General features: G+C 33.5%; 1 long non-coding RNA gene across 1 annotated transcript; it reads left to right on the top strand.

Annotated features, from left to right (window-relative positions):
* Positions 1–6207: 6207 nt before the first annotated feature.
* LOC110904283 lies at positions 6208–8902 on the top strand. Its single transcript, XR_002572462.2, has 5 exons — positions 6208–6393; positions 7092–7532; positions 7632–7741; positions 7806–7896; positions 8748–8902. It is a non-coding gene; the product is annotated as an uncharacterized LOC110904283 (long non-coding RNA).
* The last annotated feature ends 954 nt before the right edge of the window (positions 8903–9856 follow it).

Here is a 9856-nt window from a genome sequence, read left to right as displayed (position 1 = left end):
TTTCCCATAGTGTTGGTACCGATTTTGTAAGTTCTAATAACATTTTATATAATTTACAATAATTTCATTCTTTATTGTTGGTGCAGTCATCTGTCGTCTTCGTCTTATGTCGAGTCTCGGGTTCTTTGGAGGTCAGATTGGGCTAGAAATCAAGGAAAAACAAGCCTGGCCGTTTGAATGAAGCCTGGCCGTTTGAAGAGGCTTCCGTTTGAAGCCTGGCCGTTTGAAGCCTGGCCGTTTGAAGCTGTCTGTTTGAAGAGGCTGTTCGTTTGAATGATTGCTGACCGTTTGAGCATGTTCAAACGGTCAGACTATCTAGTATATATAGGCTCCAAACGGTTTTAGTTGTAACAGTTGTGATTTCCGACAGCGAAGCTCTGTCGAAGTGTCTCCGTGACTGTATATTCGTTATAATCAATACAAGAGACAATTAATAGTGAATACAAGCTAAACGAAGACCGAATCAATGAATTCCGCCTCTGATTCTGTCTAAGTGCTCTTCTGATCGACTCATCAGGACGTCACACGATCCTACAATTGGTATCAGAGCTCAGGAGGAAGAGTTCTTACCGTTTAGCTCGTTTTTCGTTCATATTCTGATTTCTACACCTTCTTTCATCAGTTCAGAGAGTTTTACCGGACAAAATTGGACCAAAAGTTCACAGACTGTGTGTTTTTGAACATAGACAAAGCCTTGAAAGTTTCAGATCAAAACTCGCAGTGAAAATGGTGAAAATTGACTGAAAACTGGTGACCGTTTGAACGAACAGGACCTTCCGTTTGAAAAAACATCAATCGTTTGAGTGATCGTTTGAAAAGGATACCTGACCGTTTGAAATTTGGGTCCCACCGTTTGAAAGTGTTAACCAACCGTTTGAAACAGGTTCTATCGTTTGAAAATACATGACCGTTTGAACTGGTCGTTTGAAATCAGGTTCCACCGTTTGAAAAAATCGATTCTATTGTTTGAAAAAGTATCATACCGTTTGAATGTGACATCCGCTTGAATCATCGTTTGAAAAAATAGCACATCGTTTGAAATCATGACCGCTTGAAAATATGCATTGAGTAGTGTGTACCGTTTGAGGATTACATTGTTTTATGTGATACATGATATCGAGATACTGAATCATTAATGTTCGGTCACTGAAATATTAAAATAGGATTGTTCGGTCAATGAAATGTTATTGAAGATAAAAGGTTGGCAGCCCACTATCATGTGCGGCCCATTTAAAGGATAACATGTGTTTGTCTTTGTCAGTTTGGGTGGAATTAGCGGCCCAATAGATTAGATTTGTACTTGATATTGTCGGCTGTAGGTGTTTGTGTTTAAATCAGTTGCCGCCCAATAAATCCTATCAATAGTTAAGAGTTGTCGGCCACTCAGTGTCAAGCCCACTATAAAATTTGCGGCCCAATCACTGATTCAGACTTAAAAGTGAACCGGCCGTTTGAAAGTTACTTCCGGTCATTTGAAAAAGGGATTCCGTTTGAAAAGAGGATATTGTTTGAAATTGATCAGTTTGTTTGAACAGTTTGTGTTGGAAAAATGACAATGAGGTTTGATGAACAGGAAAACAATGATCTAAAAAGGTTGAATGATTGGTATCGAGGATATTTCAATAGTTCTTACCAGAAAATACCAAAAGAAATTTGGTATGAACGTTTCAAATGTTTTCTAAGTAAGAAAGATGAAAAATTGGATGATTTGGAGAAACGTTTTGATCGTTTGATTGACTATTTGAAGGAAAATCAAATAGTGATAACAGAAGCTGATAAGATATCAAAGTTCGCTAATGGTTTATCAGCTGAATGGGATGATTTTTTGAAAAGTTTGAAAGAAAATTCAAATTTTTCAAAATTACCTCTGAATAAATTCATCAATGAACTTAAAAACCACGATAATGAGAATTATCAAAAGAAGAGAGAAATATTGGATAAAATAAAAATGAATTTGGATGATTTGAATTTAGATGTGATAATTGAAATAAATAAAAGAATCAATGTTTGTTGGGCAGCAAAAAGAAATTTGGTATATGATATGAAAAGAGGTTGTTATATTGATGATAATAGAAATCCTCTTGATCTTGTTACAATCTTTGGTGCAGGTACATATCAGATAGAGAAAGAACATGTGCCGAAGGTTGAAGAATCTATGAAGAATGAAACTTCATGTTCTAAAACAGTATGCTTCGAATGTGACAACTTCAAGACTGATAATGACAAACTCTTGAAGGATGCGGAAAGTTTGACATCGAAAGTCAAGAAGTTGGAAGACGAGAAGCAAGCTGATATTAAACAGATTCTTATGTTGCAAGAAAATTGTGAGAAAATAAAAGCTGAAAATGACAAACTGTTAAGTAATTTGAACAGTTTGACATTTGAAAACAAGAAGTTGAAAGAAAATGTAAAGGTTTTTGAAAGCAAACAGAAATCATCAGAAAATGAAGATTTCTGGATGAATCTTGAGAATAAAAATCTGAAAGCTAACGAGACGAAATTTCAAGAATAGATAAAAGTTTTGGAAAATGAAAAGTCTGTTCTTGAAAACATGAGAAATGAGAATGAAAATTCAATCAAGTCTCATCTTGAACGAATTTCTCAGCATGAAAAAGAAGTTGGGAATTCAAGAATCAAGATTGATGAACTTGAAAAGAAGTTGAAAGGTTCTGTGACTTCATCTGACAAGTTGAATTTTCCGTGTCCAAAACCAATCAACTCTGTTCCAATAAGTGACGATGTCACAAACTTTGATAATGTCAAAGTTGAAGATTGCGATGAAAACTCTGATGATGAAAATGAAAAATTAGAAAAACAAAAATTGTTTTTAAATTTGAAAGAAAAATTTCAGAAAACTGTTCTACAATCGACTGAAAAAGGTGAATGTTCTAAGCAAAAACCTTTGAAGAAGAAAGTGGAACAGAAACAAAAAGATAATAAAAGTTCATCAGATCGATCATCCAATCAAAAGAAAATATTACAAAAAGTAAAAAATGAAAATTCAAAAATTGTTGATAATAAGTGGTGCAGGTCGGACCACAGTGCTCAAAAGTCAAAACCAGCAAACTTGAGGAAGGAATACCACCAAGCTAAACAATGTTATGATCTGAGTATTTGGTGTGAAAAAGGTGGTAACTGGTACGATAACAGAGTGTGTTACAGTTGCGGATATCACGGATACATTGCTGTTAACTGCCGGAATTGGAGTTATGAGACCAGAAGGTGCTTTAATTGCAACATCAAAGGTCACATTGCCAGAGATTGCCCAAGGAAATCGAATGACAGATTGAGGGTTAATTCTCAGAGATTGGCAAGAATTCCAGTCAAGGTCAAGCCCAAAGAACTGAAAGTTCAAGAACCAAAAGTTCAAGAACAAAAAGTTCAAGAGACGAAAGTTAAACTTTCACAGGGGCAGAAAGACAGACTGAGGAAAAAGAGGAAGAAAGCTCGAGAGTATTTGGAAAAGATTTTGTCCTCGGGTTCATCTGTTGGAAAGAATAAGAGTTCTGATGAATCAACTTCCTCGGCTGAAAAGTCAAGCAAGATGAATCCTTCAGATACAAATTTGAGGACGAAAGAGGAGAAGAAGAAGAAGAAGAAAATGGTCGGCGATGAATCTAACAGGTCAAAGTCAGACAAGCCACCAGCAAGCAATGAGTCTAGTTCGTCAAAGCCAAAGGAGCCATTGGTTGAGGTAAAAAAGGAGAATTCAGGTTTAACAATGGATGATGCAAACTTTCCACCATTGTTGAACAAGAATTCGAAATCACCCAAGGATCGTCAGGCTTGGGTGAATCTGTTCAAATAGAAAACCTGACTTGCCGGAGTTCCCAGGTTGGTAAGCGTGGAACATGAATCGGCATCTTTCTTGAGAAATTTCACTCTGGTGATTTTTCGTTGTACATGTGGTAAATCAGGGACATTAAGTTGTACTTGATTTTCTACAAATGGTGTTTGGATTTTAAAACTGAAATTGTAAAATTTATCATATGTCTGAAGAAAACAATGTGATGAAGTAACCCCGAACCTACAAATGTGTGGTAAACAAACTTATTTTTCCGGAAAAACCATTTTGATTAAAACAAACTTAAGTGTTTTGAAATCACAATGGGAAAATAGTTTGTTGTGAGGGGGAGTTTTGATTGTTTATTCCAGGTGGATGGAGAATTGATGCGATTTTCATCAAGTTGTCAAGTTTGTACAGTTTGTTTCAAATTTTCCCAGAAAATCAAAATTGAAACATATTTTGATTTTAGGGGGAGAAAAATTTTTAAAAAATTAGAAAATTTGAAAATGTCAAAAACATTGAAAAATTTCAAAATGAGTTTTGCTAAAACAAGAGGAAATGATAGTAAATCAGTGGACTATCACAGCATGCTAAAGAAATGTAATGTCAAATGTGATAAATGGTCTCACTGATGATGTGACGATAGGTTTTCATACATTTAGTAGATTTATTCGGGATATAAACCTAAAATTTCAAACTTGTGAAATTCGTGGGGAACACTACTTGGATATATAGGTAACCCCTGAAATCTCGTTTGAAAGATCTCGTATTCTGATATACTAGGTGTTTATACTCTATGATGTCTGGGGTATTATTCCGGGACTTCTGCTGAACGGTAGTTCTGACCTAGTCCTTGGCTAATACTTTCCGCAAAATGCTTGAAACATAGCATAAAGCCCTCAGCTGATTAGACAATAAAATTGATAATCATCTGTTGTAGCTGAAAAGATCCTCTAAAGGGGACACACTGCTAAGTCGAAACTGATATCTCTCTGCTGAACGGAAGTTCTGACCAGAGATCTCTCAATTCTCGCATTTTTTCCCCTAATTTATGTACAGATATCATTGTAGTATTCATACCTGTAAGACTGAATATTGGGATTCTGGATACGGGAGTATATTCAAGAGGTGGGACACATGAATCGAACTAAGTTCATAAAACACTTAAATAGTATCCTGAATAGATTGAAAATTGTATGAAAATTTAAGAGGACAACTATATCGTCAATCTACGTGAATCATTTAGAGCTTAAAATGATTAAAAGCTTAACGGTGCATGTGATGTGTCTAAAAATTGATATGATCCTCTTTCGCAAACTCACAAAAATATGTTTGTACATATTTCTTTTCTGCATTTAAGTTTTGCATTTATGTTTCATATTTTGAAAATCCAAAAAGATTTTTGACAACTGGTGATGAAGAGCTGATATTCAAAATTTCAAGTGCTGAACATGATGAACAGGTTTGGGAGTGTGAGTTTAACAAGAAGAAATTTATTTTGAGAAAGAAAAATTTGATTAGTTAATCAGGGTCATTAATTTGAACTTGGTGTGACTATCTCTAGTAAGTTTTACTTATTGATTTAAGTAAAAACTTATGTTTCGATGAGAAGTGTGCAGGAAATGAGCTTAACAGAGATAAAGCTAGGATTTGATCTCCGGGTAATAGCAAATTCCAGATAGCGATCCCATCATGATGAAAGGGGGAGTCTGACGAAGCTAGAGCCAAAGAGAAGAAGATCCTGGATAAAATGAAAAGACAGACAACAATCCTAAAGCTGATGATGCTGATGATCTGAAGAAATACCAGGATATCGCAAGGGGGAGTCTGAAGTTTTGAAAGAAAAGACGGAAAGTGAAACCTAGAGACTGATAAAGACTGAAGTTTATGAAGACTCGACACTTAAGACTCGTCAACATCTGAGGGGGAGTCTGTTGGTGCAGTCATCTGTCGTCTTCGTCTTATGTCGAGTCTCGGGTTCTTTGGAGGTCAGATTGGGCTAGAAATCAAGGAAAAACAAGCCTGGCCGTTTGAATGAAGCCTGGCCGTTTGAAGAGGCTTCCGTTTGAAGCCTGGCCGTTTGAAGCTGTCCGTTTGAAGAGGCTGTTCGTTTGAATGATTGCTGACCGTTTGAGCATGTTCAAACGGTCAGACTATCTAGTATATATAGGCTCCAAACGGTTTTAGTTGTAACAGTTGTGATTTCCGACAGCGAAGCTCTGTCGAAGTGTCTCCGTGACTGTATATTCGTTATAATCAATACAAGAGACAATTAATAGTGAATACAAGCTAAACGAAGACCGAATCAATGAATTCCGCCTCTGATTCTGTCTAAGTGCTCTTCTGATCGACTCATCAGGACGTCACACGATCCTACATTTATAATCTGTTTTTTTAATTAAGTTTTGTTAACAATACAGATGCTTCCCGATCGTGTTTCTGAAATGGCCAAACTTAATCTTTGTTTGAAAGATATAACCGTCAGACTTTTGAATATTGAACCTCCAGTTCAGTTTACTAATGGTACTAGACGTGAAAGGACACATAATGGTTTTCGATATGCGTTAAGGCGATGGTCGAAGTTCATGAAAACTGCTGGAATTAAGGTCCGTGACAATGTTGACTTTTGTTTTGACGAAAATGAGCAAGTGCTAAGTGTTGAAAAGGTTGTACCTTACGTTAGTGGTCGTAATTAGTTATTTGACATTTTCGCTGTTGTTTTTTCCTTTTTCATCAGTTTAGATATTGACTTTTTATGGTTTTTTGGTTTTTAACATTTTTATTGTTTTCAATATCAAGATAGTACATGATTGTTTACGTTAAGTTTTATTTTAACCACAAAAAATGCAATGTATATGGTAATATAAAATTATAAAAAACCCAATGTGTACAATGTTATCATCAAATTTCTGATAAAATACCTATTTCTAATTGTAATAACTATTCAATAGTTTTCATTTAAATTTCTTGAATATGTGTTACATTATGTATTATGTATAACTTACACCTTTACGATAAGTTACAATTGCTTATTGGTTATAGGGATTATTTAACTTCAATCAAATAACTAAACGAAATTTGTATGCCTGGGTTGTTTTCGTATGATTTATAAGTGAATAAATGGAATGAATTTAGTGACTCGATGCTATTTATGTTACAATTTCACTAAATTTATTGTTTTATATAATTTGAAGTATTAAATTTTATATAATTTTTGCACCTTTTTGTAGTAAGATGCTTAATTTTACAAAATACATTTCTAATTTTATTACCTTTTCATTACATCTATTAATGGAGGTTACAGGATGTTGTCGATGATGTACGTGACATGTTTTTAGCTATTAAGCAAGAGAGATAGACACAAAGGATGTGTCAAATACGGTTTAGATGATACATGTTCAAGGTAATAAGAAGAAACTCTCTGTTGAATTAGCAACCAATTTTAGTGTTTTGCTCAAAAGATGGATGTGTCGGTGATGTTGTCGAGGAGTGTCAGGAAATGCTTATTGATAGCATTTTGTTATACTCCTCGACAATGTCACCGACCCCTCTAAAAAATTCCATCAAAACTCTCACACTGGTTGCTTCTACAACAGAGGGTTTTTTTTTGTTACCTGAACCTGTATCATCTCAACTTTTTTGACTGGCCATGTATTGTTGTTACATCAAGATTCAATTAAGATTATTTTCTTTATTAAAGTTGATCTGATTCACTGTTCATCACCACAGATCTTCTTATTTTTATGTAAGTCATTTATTAATATTATCTATCTTAAAGTATTTCTGTAGATCTTTATTTATATTAAAACTAAAGTTATAATTTGTTTTGTTATTTATTTTATAGGTCATTCGATAATTTATCAACGCTGAAAACCTTTATTACAATCATTGATCAAATATACACGATATTGATAGCCAACACAACGTCTGACATTAGGATTGAAACGGCTAACGGTAAATTCTGTTTTACCTTTGATACTGACGTTATTAGCTACTAAATGTGTTGTTTAATTTGCAGCCTTTACTTATCCCTACCGATGTTGTAAATGAATTTTTTGAAGAACCAAATGGTCGTTTTCATCGTTATTTCAGTATGTCTTGAAGATATTGTAAGTTATAGTATCATTATAATAAGTACATATCATAATGTGTTCAATATATATATATTTTTTTATTTTTGTTAGTAATCATAATGTTAATAGTATACACATCTTCCCGATCGTGTATCTAAAATTACCTAAGTTGATATTTGTTTAAAACATATAACTGTCTCTACATCACCTAATTGTTGCTATATTCCGTTATCCTTTGTTATACATAGTGTTGGTTGTACTCGATCTTTATTTTTATTACTTATAGGTAGTATAGGTAGTATAATTATTATAATTATTATAGGTAGTATAGGTAGTTTAGGTAGTATAGTTTGTATTTCCAGCTGCTAATTTATATGTATGAATTATGACTGTCATCATTTTTTTTTGGTCGCACACACTATTTTATATAATTATGGAAACTGTTCAATCATATATTTTTAAAATACGTCCTTCCTTTTAATGATTATCAGAATTAAGGAAACTGGTCAATCATAATTATTTATATTACCCTTATTTTTATAATTTAGTAAAGGTTGACTATTTATAATTAAAATTTCGTTTTCAAAATTATTTTGTATCTTTGGTTATAAATAAGTCTAATTACTTATGTTTCATACACATCCTAGCTACTGACTTTGTATAATTCGAGTGCATTACTTCTGGTAAGAGTGTTCAGAGTTTCAATACATTTCATATGGTTATTGTGTTTTTTATTTAACATATTATGTTCTTTATTGTGTTTTTTATTTAACATATTATGTTCTTTATAGACCTGTTTTTTATTCTGCTATTTATACACATCCTAGCTACTGACTTGGTATAAATCTTAAATGTTTCTAATGTGATGTTATTTTTTTTAATTTCAGAGATGGAACAGGCTGCTATCACGCTTCTAAAGAATGTTGATCTTAATGTTGATGATTACACTATAAGAATCCGTATTATTCGTCTATGGACAAGACCTTCTTTCAACAATCCTAGGAAGGTTTATTGCTACGACATGATATTCATGGACTAGGAGGTTTTCTTAGTGTCAATTCATATCATATATTAATATCAGTTTAATTTCTTATTCTGTTTTATTGATTTTTATTATGCAACGCCTGGGTGTAGGGCACCAAAATGCAGGCTTTTGTTTTACAAAAAACACTACTGCTTATGAGCATTTGCTGAAAGAAAATCAGTGTTTAACTATTCGTAATCCTTCTCTTGGAGAAAACCGGCAGAAAGTGAAATACGTTCATAGTTCGTTCAAGATAAATCTAAATGAGACCACCACTGTCGAGGAATCTGCCGAACCTGTTGGTGCTGAATGGGGATTTGATTTTTCTCCATTTGAGTCTGTTGTTGAAGACCCTGATGATGACGGCAACTCATTCAAAAGCCCTATTGGTATGTTTTTAAAAAATGTGTTATGCATATTTAACATTTAAATATTTTTAAATTTGATGTTGTTTTAATTATAGTTATGTTAATACATTATGTAGACATTATCGGTTTTGTGGTTAAGTGTCTTCCGTCAGAGGATAAAACTGAAAATAATAACGGGAAAGATGAGAAGAAGGCTACATCTATTCTGGAGGATTTGCGGTACCGTCTAATACATACATAAATTAAATTCTACATATTACATTTTATTTTTTATTTACACCTTCCAACCAAACTTTATAAACGGTTTGTTGTAGACACCAGCAGATTTACGTTACTCTATGGGGGGTTTATGCTGATCAGATTATTGAATTTCAAAGAAAACATAAGGATGAAATGAATGTTGTTGTCGTTGTTCAGTTTGGCAAGTACCGGTTTTGGGGAGGTATATTTTATATAGTCATTGTCAATTTAAAAACAACTTCATATTTATTGTATTAACTGTTTTATTTTTTTATATTTTTTTATAACTAAACAGGAAATTTGTTTGTATCCAATTTGTATACTGTAACTCGAGTGTTCATAAACACTGAAATTCCCGAGATTT

The sequence above is a fragment of the Helianthus annuus genome, chromosome 2, assembly GCF_002127325.2.
Source record: "Helianthus annuus cultivar XRQ/B chromosome 2, HanXRQr2.0-SUNRISE, whole genome shotgun sequence".
Lineage (NCBI taxonomy): Eukaryota > Viridiplantae > Streptophyta > Magnoliopsida > Asterales > Asteraceae > Helianthus > Helianthus annuus.
Note: the sequence above shows the minus strand (reverse complement) of the source record. Positions and strands in the feature narration are given on the sequence as shown.